This window comes from Strix aluco, chromosome 1 (assembly GCF_031877795.1).
Source record: "Strix aluco isolate bStrAlu1 chromosome 1, bStrAlu1.hap1, whole genome shotgun sequence".
Classification (NCBI taxonomy): domain Eukaryota; kingdom Metazoa; phylum Chordata; class Aves; order Strigiformes; family Strigidae; genus Strix; species Strix aluco.
The window spans coordinates 111,922,477-111,937,880 of record NC_133931.1 but is presented as its reverse complement, the minus strand read 5'-3'; the positions used below and the strand labels follow the sequence as shown (position 1 = coordinate 111,937,880).

The 15,404-nt window shown below is 39.6% G+C and overlaps 1 protein-coding gene across 3 annotated transcripts in view; it reads right to left on the bottom strand.

The window, feature by feature from the left end:
- Window positions 1-15,404, bottom strand: part of DPP6 (dipeptidyl peptidase like 6) — a 565,289-nt gene that overhangs the window by 441,486 nt on the left and 108,399 nt on the right. The gene's annotated exons all lie outside the window — the stretch shown is intronic.

The window sequence follows — 15,404 nt, the reverse complement described above, 5'->3', positions numbered from 1 at the left end:
GTGCCAGACATTCCCTAGAAACCAAGTATGGAGTCCACAGTTAACTCCCTGTTTTTCTGTTACCTGAGCTGTTGGCCATGCTACACCCTCACAGTACAAGCTGAGCTTTCTTTCACACCTTTAAGCACCTACAATTTAAATATTTATAGATTGGCTCTAGTTACATAAACTCCCTTTATAAGTAATAACCACTTTAGGTTAGGAGTCATTTAATCTATTTCAGCACCTATTTCATACAGAGATGAGTTCTGTGCAAGCCTCAGTAAGTACACTCAACTAGATCCCCACAAATTTCAGTAGGAAAACTGGGATGACGAGCTCAGATGTAATGTGTCTACCCTGCATATGTCTACCTTTAATCAGGAATCCTAAATCAATCATGAATTAATCCTACCCTGTGTCTGTCAGTCTCCTAAGCAGACCATAACACTGTCCTCTCATAAAAATACTGTGAAGAAAAACATATTAAAGACTCTTATATATGGCTATTATGGCAGTGTGGCCACAGGAGGACAAGACAGAGCTAAGACTGAATGGCCCTCAATAAGCATATATTCTGACATCTTCTTGGGGAGAATTTAGGTAAATAAGGGGAGCTTTCCAGCCTTAGGACACAGAAAAGTAGACACTACAGCTGTTAAGCCACGGGTATGCTTGGGGTCTAACCTGAATAAAATCTAGCCAGCACTCTCTGTGCAACATATCTATGTGTATTAAATCATTTTCAAATATGTCAAAAGCAAAATAAACCAAGTATGGTTTCTTAATTGCATGCATAAACATTTCTCTAGTATATATGTAAATAACATAAAGGCAGTGCAAACACATAAGAATGTGAACAAATATTCATTTTAAATGTCTGTAAAACCCCAAGCTACCTAGGATTCCTGGCCTCAGTTCCGTATCTGACTTGAGGGCACAAATGCCTTTGATTTTCAACCATTAACTCACTTTTGAAACTGGGATGCACAGCCCAGTTGACTTGAGAGTGGTGAAAAGTGCAAGGAACATTAAAGAAAAACTGTGACTTTACCTACGTGTGAAGTCACTCACCAATAAATGCAAAAGGAAAAACAAACACAGAGGTGATGGAGAGGGTAGGGTATTGTCACAATCAACTTTCACAGGAGAAGTACTGTTTTCTAGTTTAATCCTCTTTCACAATGGATTAGCTAAAATGGAAAAAGCAGTGAAGATCGGTGTCTGTGTAACTGTCCCAAAACTGCTCCATGTATAGGCAAGCATCAATGTACTGAAACTCCCACTGTCAGGCTACCGAAAAAACACTGTTTGGCAGTGTCTGTTATACTCCGAATCAAGTGCACCGAGAGGCCAAGATTAAACCTACACAGATATTCATATGTGGAGTCTCTCTTCTGTCAGATGTGGGTATGTCCCCATGCATCACAGCCCAGTGAAAGAAAAGAACCATGAAGCCAGGCTGCTGTTGGGGAGCATGCATCCTACAGGGTCACAGCGCAGAGAAGAAACCACGCGTACTTCAAACGCAAGATGCACAAGCCAAGGGGCTTGGGAGTGTGAAGTAGAAGCCAAATGTGTGATCTTATACTTTATGTGTGAGACTTGTCAGGCCTGCCTACAGCCTTACAAAAACACTCAAAACCAATACTCAGCCAGCTGGTTTGTATTTTCATTGTATTTCCTAGAGGCAGAAAACAGAGTCTGCCCACAAACTGCATTCATATTCTCCTCGTGTAAATTTTATTTTTCAGCACAGCTATGATGGGTTTAATTTCACCTTGATTTCTTTGGAGGGTAAAAGCATTACAGAAAAAATACATTTCTTCTGCTTTGCCTTCAGCCTGAGAATGACAGCAACATTCTCCCTGTGAAGAAACTGGTAATGCTGCAGTGATTTTTATCACTAGCACTTGTATCTCCTGGATATTAATAGATGTTTGGAAAATGCTGTAGTATCTCATTATTTATAAAATATAACTGGGTATAATTCTGCAAAGAATTGAATACCTCTGTATCAGAAGCTGAGCAGATTGCTTGTCTTACCCTGTAGTTCACATCAATGGCCCACTAAGGTTTGGCTTGGAAAGGTGATGTTAACATCACAGACCGGACAGACCTACAGTCCTTATGCAACCAGCATCTACCTTGTCATGACAAGGGTAAAGCTGTACTCCTCCTACCCACTGCAAAGTTAACAAATGTGAGCGCATCACCTGTAACATATATCTCTCCAGCTCATTACAGTGCACAGGTATGTCTTATTTTGGAATAAGCTGACCAACACATTGCTGTATTAGTCAATGCCAGAGTATCAAAATTCAAACAGATTTTAAACTGGAGAAACAAACAAACAAACAAAAAATGCAACAAGGACAAGAAACTACATTTCAGTGAGAATAACAAAGTACCCAAATATGGGTTGGGGAATTTCCAGATAGACGGAAGTTCCAAGGGAAAGGATCTTGTACTAAAACAAATCTTAAACTCAGTATGAGACAATAACATCATGGTTTTGAGAAGTGCACATACTATGCTAGGACCAGCAAAGGAGAGAAAAGCTTTTAATAGACTTCCAGTAAGATTTTTACTTGACTCAGCGTTCGGGGTTCTGTGCCCGTTTTGCAACACAAAATGTAGATCAGTTTGGAGAGAGCATGGAGAAAAATGAGGAGAAACACCTACACAAAAGGTAAAGTAGCTGTTTAATTGAGAGTGGTAAAAAAGCCCAACAGCTTTTTATCAGCCAGTTATAAAGGAAGTGGCAAAAATTGCTGTGTCTGTGGTGGACAGAACGGATAATACAAGTTAGGAAGGTAAGAGAGGGAAAACCTTTCTAAGGATACAAAACCTCCCTGAGGATGCTGTAGTGTCATCCAGAAAGACTGTGAAACCTACCACATTATAATTTTCAAAAAGTTAAACAGACACATCCCAAGAGTGACTAAAGCAAAGTTGATCTTGGCTTGCAGCTGGGCAACAAACTAAAACCTATTGTTCCCTTTTAGCCCTATGTTTCTTTTTTTGTTGTTGGTGGTGGTGAGCTTTGTTTCTTGTTTGTTTTGTTTTTCCTGTGGATGAACAAGATAGAACATCCACAGTCTGGCTTTCAGGTCCTCATGGGAGATTGCAGGGCTTAAACGTATGGAAAAAAATCTTTCTGTTCTATGGAAACTGGCCATGTTTGAAATTATGTAATTCAGCAAAAAACCTTCAGAGCCTTCAAACCATCATGTGTCAGAGTAGGTATTTTTAAGATGATTTTCATTATACTACACATCTCTCACTTGATTGTATTCTGATTCTATTCTCATTTTAGCAGGCATCACTCCTGCTGACTTCAATGGCATTCTTCCTCCTGTTTTTACACTACACTAAATGAGACTAGACCCAGCCCTAAAGTAGTAAAATGGATTTGGGATTACAAGTGCTTAATGTTCTGGGGCTTTTTGCAATTTACTACTGTCCTCCAGGTTTCATTTATGCCTATAAATTGTCCCTTTGATGGCAGTGGCATGAATGTATTTATTTAAGACACTGCTTGCTTCCATAAGCACAGAAAGACAGATGAAGCCCTGCAGAACCCTGCAGCTGGGGCTAGATTGATCTGTAACTCAATCCAGCAGTTCTTAAATACAGGTAACATGAAAAGCTCTTCAGCAAGCTGTGGAATACAGCAGTCTGTTTAAAAACAATAGAAGTGACTGAGTATATTCATCTCATTGTAAGAAAATGCTCACAGAATAAGACAAACTTCCTCAAAAGGCTGGGTTTTTGTTACATGCTGTGACTGCATCCCCTCATGAGTTGCACTTCTGAGTGCATGAACGCAACAGCACGCAGGGAGGAATACTGAGAATCTGGGGCTCTTTTTAGACCTCAGTCCACTCTAGACAAAAGCCTCAATGACCTTCAATATTTTACACACGGGCTGGATCTGAGGAAATGCTCATAGAAGAATTACCCCAACAACAAGTCTAACAACCTACAAGTTAAAACTAACCCGAAAATACTCTGAAACTATATTCTACTAAGTATTCTAAAATTACATTCAATATTAAAATACTAAAATCCCCTGCAGTGCCACATCATTGCTCAAGTGGGCATCTTTCACACACAAATTTCATTTTTGCAGACATAAAGCTTCTCCAGCTTCAGAGTGTTAAACTGAACTTGTAAGATTTGAACAGAAAACTCATGAATGAGATCTTGCCTCTGTATATCTCAGAGAACTCTCTGAAGAAGACTACGTGTAAAATAACAGCGTACCTATTCAATATCAAGAACACTGGACTGTCAGAGATAACATATTGCTGTGACTGTCCTTCCTGGAGCCCCTCTAAGAGTAAATAGTCCTGACATCCAAAAAGATGCTCCACCTCTAAAGGCTCTACAGAAGTCACAGTAGATAACTTTTAGTTTGCTTTTCTTCAAACACAGTTGTCTTTAAAAGAATCAAAAGGGTAAAGGGTCTAATTCTCAATAAACTAAAAGCTAGTTTAGGTCCCCTTCCAAAATAATATTTTACCCTGGAACATAACTGGCACTGGCAAACTGTATGTTTTTAGGGAGCCAGAAGACATCAAGTTATATGCCATGACCTTTTTTTGGTTGCTAAACTCTTTCAAGAAGGTTGAACCTGAGGAAATCCACAGTGCTGATAATCATGAAGATTATCTTCCCTTGCAAGTATAAATAGATAAGGTAGAAGTGTTCTTCAGGTGGAAAAGAGTTTCATTACTTTCACAGCAAAGGAATTCTGCCTAACCACACCTTTAACACCTTTCTTGTAAGACAAGTCATTATGGTGACTTTTACAAAGGAGAATTTCTGATTTTTGCACACGATATAAGCAGAAGATCCTGGAATCCTAGATGAGAAGTAAAAAGGAAGTGCTTAAAATGGAAGTAAGCCCATAAACCCCAGCACCTGGAAACCAATCTCGGCTCTAGAGCTGGGGTTAACTGAGGACACTATGAACACTTCTATGGTTCATCAATCAAGATAAGCACTCCAAAGGAAATGCTTCACCTCTCCTCCCTATAAAAGAGCTCCTGCTGTTCCTCACATCGTGCACCATTGATGGGAAGCCATTTCAAGAGAGAACTGTTCCCCTGATTGTGCAGACTGTCAGCAGCTGAGAGGATCTCTAATCAGGGAGTCACAGAAGAAATCTTGAGCATTGTCCTGTCTCAAATCTATGATAATTCTCCAGGTCAGGAGTCAAATCCTCTGGCAATTAGCAAAATAAATTAGTTTGTTAATCACCTTGGAGGAACAAGTACCTAATTAATGGGGAGGTGTTGTGCATGCATAACTAAAGATATTCACATAATCACATAGCTAGAATGACCTGGTTTTGAATGACATATCCTACCCAAAATAGCCTGGGGCAAGAGAAGTGCTGTTGACAAATGGTAGCTGAGTAAAGCTGTTTGGGTATGCAAGAGTGGTATGTTGCCTTAAGCAGTATAAGTGGATCTGTGTGTACAGCAAAACTACATCTTTGAAACTATCTCAGAGTTAGAGTTGCAAGAAGCTATTCAGAAAAGAATGCAAAAAACAGGTCTGGTAGCATCGATCAGAAGTTCACGGCCCTTCCACTTCATGGAAAATTGGGAAAAACTGCACAGAACTGAAACTGGGAGAGCAAAGCCATGGAGAAATCAACTGACATAATAAAATCACCCACTGGCTATGTCTTGGAACTAGACTTTCCCTTAATATCACTGTATGCTTTGCTTCAGGAAGGTGTTCACCATCTACTAGCACTTATAAAATTGTATCCTGAATGCAGGGATCAGCGTACCCTCAAAACTTTCCAAACAGCAGATCTGGAATTTGCTCTTATTTTAAGATGAATGGTTACAATTCATACAGCTTTCTAACTGGATCTTGTTCTCACACAACCTTTAGTAACTGATGCCATCCAGAAGGACCGTGATGGGCTTGAGGAGTGGGCCTGTGCAAACCTCATGAAGCTCAACAAGGCCAAGTGCAAGGTCCTGCACACGGGTCGGAGCAACTCCCAGTATCAATACAGACTGAGGGATGAATGGATTGAGAGCAGCCCTGCTGAGAAGGACCTGGGGACACCGGTGGACAAAAAATTCGACATGAGCCAGCAATGTGCACTCGCAGTCCAGAAAGTCAACTGTATCCTGGGCTGCATCACAAGAAGTGTGGCCAGCAGGTCAAGGGAGGTGATCCTCGCCCTCTGCTCTTGTGGGACACCACCTGGAGTACTGTATTCAGCTCTGGGGTCCCCAGTACAAGAAAGGCATAAACCTGTTAGAGCAAGTCCAGAGGAAGGCCACAAAAATGATCAGAGGGCTGGAAAGAGTTGGGGTTGTTCAGCCTGGAGAAGTGAAGGCTCCAGGGAGACTTTATTGAGGCCTTTCAATACTTAAAGAAAGAGGACTTATAAGAAAGAGGGAGAGAGACTTTTTACCAAGGTCTGTAGTGACAGGACAAGAGGCAACAGTTTCAAACTGAAAAAGCTTAGGTTTAGATTGGACATAAGGAAGACATTTTTTTATGATGACAGTGGTGAGACACTGGAACAGGTTGCTCAGAGAAACTGTAGATCCACCATCACTGGAAATGTTCAAGGCCAGGCTGGATGGGTCTTTGAGTAACCTGCTCTAATGGAAGATGAAACCCCCCATGGAAAGGAGTTCGGACTAGGTGATCTTTAAAGGTCCCTGCCGACCCAAACCATTCTATGATTCTCTGAACTTTCTGTGCTTCCTAAGCAGCCTTATTGCATTCAGTTCTGGACAAGTATTATTCGAGATCCACAGAAAGACACAGTTTCTGCGAAGCAAAGTACTTACCCAAGGAAACTATGGGCTATCACACAAGAAGGATTATATGTTCTCTCTCTTACCAACAGCTTTTAAGAGAACCCAATGTCTTCTTCTAAATGCCCCAATTACAAAAGCCAAGGATTTAACTTGTTTTTCTTTCCCCCTCTCAAGACTGTCCTTTCTACCATTTCCGAATTACTTAAAGTTTCCTAAGTGAGGAACCTCAGTCCAGACCCGAAGTCCTTGGTTAAAGTTTTATCCATTCAGGACTTTGATAAAATTTCAAGATCTTTATGTGTATTGCTTTTCTGTCTTAGGGTTCTCTAGGGTTATTGACTTCCTGTAGGAGGTAAAAACAAGTCTCCAGTATAATGAGCAAACAGGCACAAGCTCATGCAAAAATAAAAGAAAGAAACCTTCCAGATTTCTCCTTCCTCATCAGATTCTTTGAGCCACTGGCATGGACCAGAAGCCTGACATATACTGGTGCCCAATACAAGCATAGAGCAGAAAGCATTCCAGTCTTATGTAAAGAGGCAATACACTCTGCAAGTAAAGTCTGCCAGTCAAACTAGCACAGAAGCTCTACTGGGTCCCCTGTGGACTGGTGTTGGCTAGAAGCTGTGATTAGGTTATCATAATGATCCCTTTTAGGCCACGAAATCTATGATTCTTTCCATAATCTGAACTAGCACATTATCAGAGATAATTCTGTAAACTGATGTCAACATTAGAGAAACTCAGATTACTACTCGATCAATACTCTGAACATTAAAATAAATTCCTAAGAGTCCTTATGTGTATCTACTGCATTAGTAACAGACTGTAGTATTTGCAGAACTCAGGGAAAGTATCAAGTCTATTTGCTTAGTCAAACAAGAGTCCTCTGAGTTCCTGGTAAATTTCTCTGGCTTAACTGACATTAGCTAACAGTTACACTCAAAAATCTTACTGCTTTTATTAACGAATCCAAGGAAAAAATTCTGGGATGTATCAACAGGACCAACCTTAACCTCCTACACAGAAGCAGATTTATCAATAGCTTTTCAAAGAACTAGGAAGTCTGCTTTGGAAACACATCAGTAGACATCAGAGCTTGCAAGACACCAGCTTTCCCTGATGCATTCCTGATATATTTATACATATATATATTATGTCTACTATATCTTAATCTCAGTTTTATTCTTAGAGACCCTAAATGTACACATTCATCTATAAGGACCCTTACCATGGACAAAAAAAGCTTAGATAACCTCTTTTGACTCACCACATCAGGCTTGGAAGTGAAATGAGGGTGGGGCACTGCGCGGTGCTGTCTTTTTGGCTAAAGCATCCATCAAGAAAAAAGTCAGGAGAGAAGAGCCACCTACTGAAAAGCAAATGTATACCAGTGGGAAAGGAGAAGCTAGAGCTCCTTCCCCTTCTCATCAATACACAAGGAGCAGTAAATAGTAATCAGGCGTCTAGTCACAGTCTGATAACCTGCTCTCAGCACACTTCACTGGCAGAGCACCTGGGTCTCTCTCCTAGCCTAGTGCAAGCAGTAGTCCCCAGCCCTAGAAGCTCTTTACAGGCAGAATGACAAAGGCCAACATGCACAGGATTTCAACGGGCAGCAAGAACTACTTGAAAACAAGCCATTAAAATCAACCTTGGTTTACATAATAGTCTACGTTGCTCTGGATCTCTTTGGCTAACTGAATTATCTGGCGAATAAAAAAAATTTTCACACATTCTCCTGAGTGTCTTGCCCAAAAATACATAATCTGAGACATGTAAGATTGGTGCATAATGAGCTTCTAATTCTGAACTGGTAACCATAAGCTACCCAACCACACTAGGCACCAGAGTGAAAAATGCCTCATAGTCAGATGACTACTTCTCAGCCGACATGCTTAACTCTGTCACTGATGTTTACATTGGAGAAAAATGCTCTGCAAAACAGTTAGTTTACTACAATCGTTTACTACACACCAAGTTTCCAACTCAAGACTTCAAAGAGGGTTTTTTTGGAGATTTTTCCACAGAAAAGAACAAGACTAGAAAATGGACACACCAAGAATCAAGCCTTCTTCCTGCCCCACATCAGTACTTCTAAGTATTTTAACTGGTTCTTTTGAAGTCCATCCTGACTGCTGGATGTTTATACGTATAAGAAAAGTCAACGTCCTGGAAAGGTCTAATTAGTTCTTTTGGAGTCTAGAAGACAAATGAAGGTGAGAGAGAACATAAAAAGACTTCTTTTACCCCTCAGCACAGCTTCCAAAATTTATGGAGGAGTTCTTTTAAGATGTATATATTTGTTTGGTTTTGGTTTTTTTTTCATTGACAGACTATAGAACACAGGTTTTTGACCCCATCTGACAGAGACATCAGTTCTACAGTCACATGGGAGCCAAACCATGAATATCTCCTTAAAATTGTACCTCTTCTAAGCCATAGCAATTGGTATCATGCATACAGCCAAGAAAAGGCAACAGACGCACAGCTACTGCATTTGAAGTCTGGTATTGTGTCAGAAAATAGTCTAGAATTTCCTAAAATAAGTCTCAGAGCATAAAGTATAGCACTAGACTCCTGCAATGTAAAGTCTGCCAAATCCCTTCAAATCTGAAAAACTGGAAGTGAAAGGAAGTGAAGCATTAGGCAGTTTTGGTTTTCCAGCCTTGCATGTTCACTAAACGACTAATTTTTATCTGCATATATACATATACACGTATATATTCCTGACAAAAGCCTGTGGTGAGCTACATATTACAAATTTTAAGATTACTGTATCCTGCTAATATTTCTCATAATGTATTTTCTAAAGTCATATCACCATCTTTCAGAAAGGCTGTAAAATGGGGAAGGCAACTTAAAGCCTATAATCCAATCGAGATATGCCATAAAAGTGTTAATTAAGAAACCTTAGGAAGGACAGGGGAAAAGATATTATTTAATACTGTCACAGTACCTGTGACATCCCAGTGTCAAATCACAAGTAACAAAGTGAGGTCTTGTAAAGGGACAACCGATCAAGGCTAGATCACTGTATCTTATGTTGAAAAGAAAGCAGGTTGCTTTTTAAAGACAGAAGGAAAGGAGAATATCAGGTCTGATGGGTTGTAAAAGTTAATTATCTGACTTACTTGGAACAGATAAGGAAAATCCCTATTGCTAAGCATAATGCTAGGGACATGTTTTGGTCTGGTATCTCTTGCTTTCTTATTTCTTTACTATGCATTTATTTGATTTTTTATTGTTAAATCTTCTGTAGTGATAAAGTAGATTCTCAATAATCAGATGCCTACCACATGGATCCTTTATTTAAGTACAGACCAGAAGAATTAAGACAGGGTTTACTATCCACTCAACTACCAGTTCCAAAAGCCTGCTCAAGTTGTCAGGCAGAAGAGGGGCATCTTTCTTAGCATAGTAATCTCAGCTACTCTGACAAGCAGTGTCAACCCAGTATATTACCATCATTACTGGTTTTTATCCCCTACAGAAAAAAAAAGTTTAGCAGGAGGCCTGACCTAAACTATTACAATCAAGTGAAATGCTTCGTGAAAATAAAACACTGAGTAGATCTCAAAGCCTTAAAAAAATAACTGTTTGTCCTCTGTACAGTTCTTTACACACTTTATGACCAATCTCCTAGAAAAAAAAGTGAAGTCTTATGAATTTCTGAAGTGTGAAGACAATACTGACAGCCTGAGCAGTGGGATTAGGAAGTGCACTGCTTTCAGGGATCCACTTGCCATTGGCATCTGTAGCAAGCTACAAAAGTATTACATCTAGCTTATTTTATGAAAACTATAAACTAGTTTTATTAATGCAAATCTATTTTCATGCAAGTTTTTAATAGATCTTGTTTTATTAAAATTCCTCTTGTAACAAGAACTACGTGTGTCCTTGCCTTCTAATTATTTACAAGCAGAGCTAAGTAAAGAATTTGTAAATCTCACATTTCCTTGCTCAGACAGTAGCTCAGCAATGTCTGTAAGGTGTCTGTAAGGATCCTGTCAGTAAGGTTCACAGAAACAGATCAAAAATCTTTTAGCTATATGACACAAAACATTGCTCAATGGAAACCCATTATGCTAGTCTGAATTCATTACAGAAGTATGGAGAAGTTGAGGTTGTACCAGCAGGCTTTTGGTGAGATCAGGTAGAGTCTTGTCTTCTACACCAGCCTTGAAGGCTAGCATGCATGCTAGGGAAGCTGACAGAAATTTGGGCACATGCCAAAACCCAATTTAGATCCAGTTCGTCTTTCTGGGTGATCTGGTAGTCCGTAGATGAGTACAAATGATTTTGAAGCCGTAGCTTCTGCCTTCTCCAGGGAACACAGACAGGCCTGTCTATTCCCACCAATCTACACTGCTCTTAAGATTTAATATAGTTTGAAAAGCTTCAACAGCAATGGTACAGGACAAGAGGAAGTCTGGACCACAACACCGCACAGAACAGCAAAACCAGCTTTGTTTACAGTGTTTCAGCAATTCTGGACAATTCAGTAATTCTAACAGAAGCTCAGAAATGCAAATCAAAAGAGCAAAGGCAGAAATAATATCCACCTTAGCATTCCAGAGGCTTTCAAATGGCTGAGCTCTTGGTTAGTTTTCTAAGTTTCTGGGGGCCTAAAAAGTGTAAGAATACAGGCACAAAAGAACTGTTTCTGGTCAGGGTACTACCTGCGAAAAATCCTGGGGGTCTGATTTTCTAATGAGGCCAAAAAACTGTTCTCTCTTTGCACATGCAAACTTCCTAAGAATGATGAATTTTGCAATTGAAAAATCATATTGCTTCTTGGCAGTACACACAAAAAAATATTGGTGCAAAATAGCTATGGCTGTATGCAGTCTAATAGCAGGCCTCTTCTGGAAGGCAGGCCCAAAAGAACTTCTCCATTACCAAGACATCAAGGAGACTTGGCTTGGACCACTCCTGTTCGTTTCTGCAAGATGCTCTGAAAGTGCCTGAAAGATAGAGTTTTTAAAAAATCACTGGGATTAAATACAGACTTGAACCAAGCTCTCCATAGTCTGAAGCAGGTCATGATGTTATCAGTCACACTTTAAGTATTTCTACCTCGTCAATGATGCATAGCACTAAGCACTGGTTGGCTGCACTCATTTTTTGAGGGGAAATAAAGTACTTCAACCAAAACCATAATAAACTATTTGTTAACTCAGTCATCAGCAGAAGACACACAAACACATACTACACAAGTCACATTTAGACCAATGTGTTGTAATAGAAATGTCCTTAACCTGACATGATTTGTTAGCAATATTGTGGTTTTTTCCTACAGTATTTTCACAAGCAGGAGACTGAGGAGTGTTTGCAGCTCTTTACTCTGTTTTAAGGGGGTTTGATGCCTGAAATTACATAAAATGCGACTTCTGCACTATTTGGGCCTTGGCAGTTAACTAAAACTGAAACTGATCCCCAGACCTATATTGAGCTGGATATTGGAACAAATACCACATCTCACTAATACAAGCAGACAGCCAGGTACTCCACCCATTATGAAGTACGTTTGAAATACTATTCCTTATGACATTGGTAGCTTTTAAAATGAGCTGCAGCTGAGAAGGTTTTATAAGAGGTTAAAGTCAAACATCAATTGATATCTGACAACCAGGGAGACATGGGAGAAAAGCCACATCTGTTAAAGGTGGTCCCTCAATATTTGCAGCATCTTCACCAAGGCTCATTCCTGCACAACAGAACCTATTTCACTGTATGGATTTTTCTCTACATGTGGTTATCCTAACAGAGAAGGAAAATCACCGTACACTTCTGTTCTAAGCACCTGGATTAGGACTCTGTGCAGTGTTTGCACAGCACCAGACAAAGTCACAGTTCTGGTTTGTGAATAGGGCTCATAGTACTACTCAACTTGAATTAGTATCTTTCTAAGCTGGGTGAACATTTCCTTGTAAATAAGGGAAAATGTAGATAAACTATCACTTTCTGCCTAACTGTACTTTTTAAAATTCTGCTAATGCTGTGCCATATGTCTAGTGCCATATGTAACAGCCTGGAATTAATGAGAAGATATTTGAGGATCTATTACCTTTTTCATAGCACCTACTGCAGTTAAGTTTTAGAACTCTACTGAAGATTTATTATGTTTCTATAAAGTGTGTTTTTCATATGGGGATTTTTGTACTGGAGGAAAAACTAAAAAAAAAAATTTAAACCAGTGTTTTCTTCCCTCTGCGTGTACATGCTTGTATATTCTTTATACTTTGTCCAATTTATTGAGTTATTGTTATTCATTACATTCCCAAGTAGTACCCAGAGCCATCACTGAATGTATGATAAAAACATACACCAAAAAGTCAGCTCTGCAATTTCTAAACATGTATGAATTATTTCCAGGGCTAGACTTCCCCAAATACTGCAACTAGCCTAAAAATCATGAGGTCTAAATATTATTTACTCACAGTGCTTTTATTTGCTGTTCACTTTTCAAATGACTAAGGTTTCTATTTGCAAGTTCTTTCATAAGCACCATGGACAGAAACTGCCTTTAAAAGTACTGTAATTGAATATTAGATTTTCCAATAAACACGACTGCAAGATTGTGACTGTAAGATGGGAGAAAGTTCACTCTAAAATGTTAAGCAACACTGACATACTCTCAAAAACATATAAACTGGTAATAGAAAGGCTATTACTGCCTTAATTTACATGAGAGTACAATACCCAAATATAACAAAGATAGGAGAGGAACATACGGTAATAACAAGACCACAGCATAAACAGAAGATACATTTGCACTGAAATAAATATTAATTACTTCTCAATCCAGAACGTGTACATCTATGCATAAACCACGAAAGTAGCTTAGTCTAGTGTTTTTGCAACATATTAATGTAAAATGTCAGTAAGAACACAGAGCTTCTTTCACCTCCCAGTAAATTTAATTAACACAGAGCTCTGCTGAAAGACAATCCAAGTCAGTCTGCCCAAACTGGGGCAGCGCACACGCAGTGATGGAGCATCCAGCTCATCAGTATTATGCTCTGACCTTTCCATTAAATTTCTGTGTTGCTAATGCTTGTAACCTGCATGTGTAAAGGTAAGAGACAAACAAGAGTGCTTGGTGACAATGGATGTGCTTCCCTTGCCTTAATGGCAAGAGATTGCTGCCTAAGCATAGGGGAGGAAGCCCATCCATACGCCAATGCCAAGCTGAGCTGCTACTTGCAAAGTACAAAACCTAAATGCAGCTGGTCTTGTGAGGGTCCTTCCTAAAGCTGGTTACAGGCCAATCCTCATACATATTTCTGGAGGAAGACCCACTAATACCCAACTAATCCCTATGCTAATGGCCACAAAAGGTATTCAATGGGTTTCAGGATCCCAAGGGAAGAAGAGTTATCAATGCCTATGCACAGGTGGTGGTCAGCCATAAATTTGGTGCAGTTTTATGATAACTTCCTGGGGTTCCTGAAAAGCAAAATGAGGGACAGGGTCTGTTGCTACCCGATGTATCACCTGCTTCAGTTTCTAGCTTAGGTATGGTACTGAGCCTGGATTGCTTTTCAGAAATATATGAGACTATGTAACAAAATTAATAACTGCAGAAGAGTGAAGTATTTCAGTATGCCACTCTGCACCTCTCAACACCCTTTACAAAGTGGGTTTTTACTGCTTCACAAGTAGGAAGAGATACACAAAGCCTCCAGGATTTGCCCAAGGTCACAGAGATCAATGCCAGTGCAGACAAATCAAAGCACTTCACCGGAGGTTATTTGCTGTGTTTATAAAATGCTGAATTTGTGATTTCTCTCCAATTTCTATTTGCAACAGACTAAAGCGACAAAGATCTGATTAAGGATTCTTAGTTAGATCAGGTGTAGAGAGAACGCTTTTTAAATATATGCTGTGGATAAAGGTTAAACAAAGGGGGATTTTAGAGAGCCACTGAAAGGAGTAAATTGCTTTTGCACACATTCCTCCTGTGCTCATTTTTCTCCTGTATAAAACTCCTCTTGCAGTTGAGGTGCTGATTTTTTCAAGTGTTTTTATTACTGCAAAAATAGCAAGGTAAACCGAGAAATTCCCTGGCCTAAGGAATATTTACATTTATTTAGTTTTTGATCTGACAGACACAGTTTATCACCTGGCTCTTTAGGACAGGTATGCTATTTAAAAATACAATGAAAGAAGCCATCCAATGTCAGTTTGAAGGACTCAGAGCTATAAGCAGTAACTGTTTAATTCAAAATACATCAACAGGCCTAGAAGCAAGAATGAGAACCCAAGACTCCCCATTCAAAGATAAGCGCTTTAACCTGCTGGCCAGTGGGTCTTGTGGTGTCCCTTGTCCCATGAATCCCAAACTGCATGCATGCCAGCCTTTTAAAGGACAAAAGGAAAATTCTCTTCTACATCCAGGAAGGGACATGTGGGCTTGAGTCCACTCAGGCAGAAGAAGGGTCTCGTGCTTTATATAGGGGAAAACTCTAACCACAAGATCCTATGGAAAAAAGATAAACCATTGCTCCTCTATACTGCTCCACCATTCTATCTGAAGCAGCAGCTGTAAGTGGGTTTTTTTCAGTAAGATTTGATGAATGCCTGGGAAGTACACAGTGGCAGCACCTACTAGAA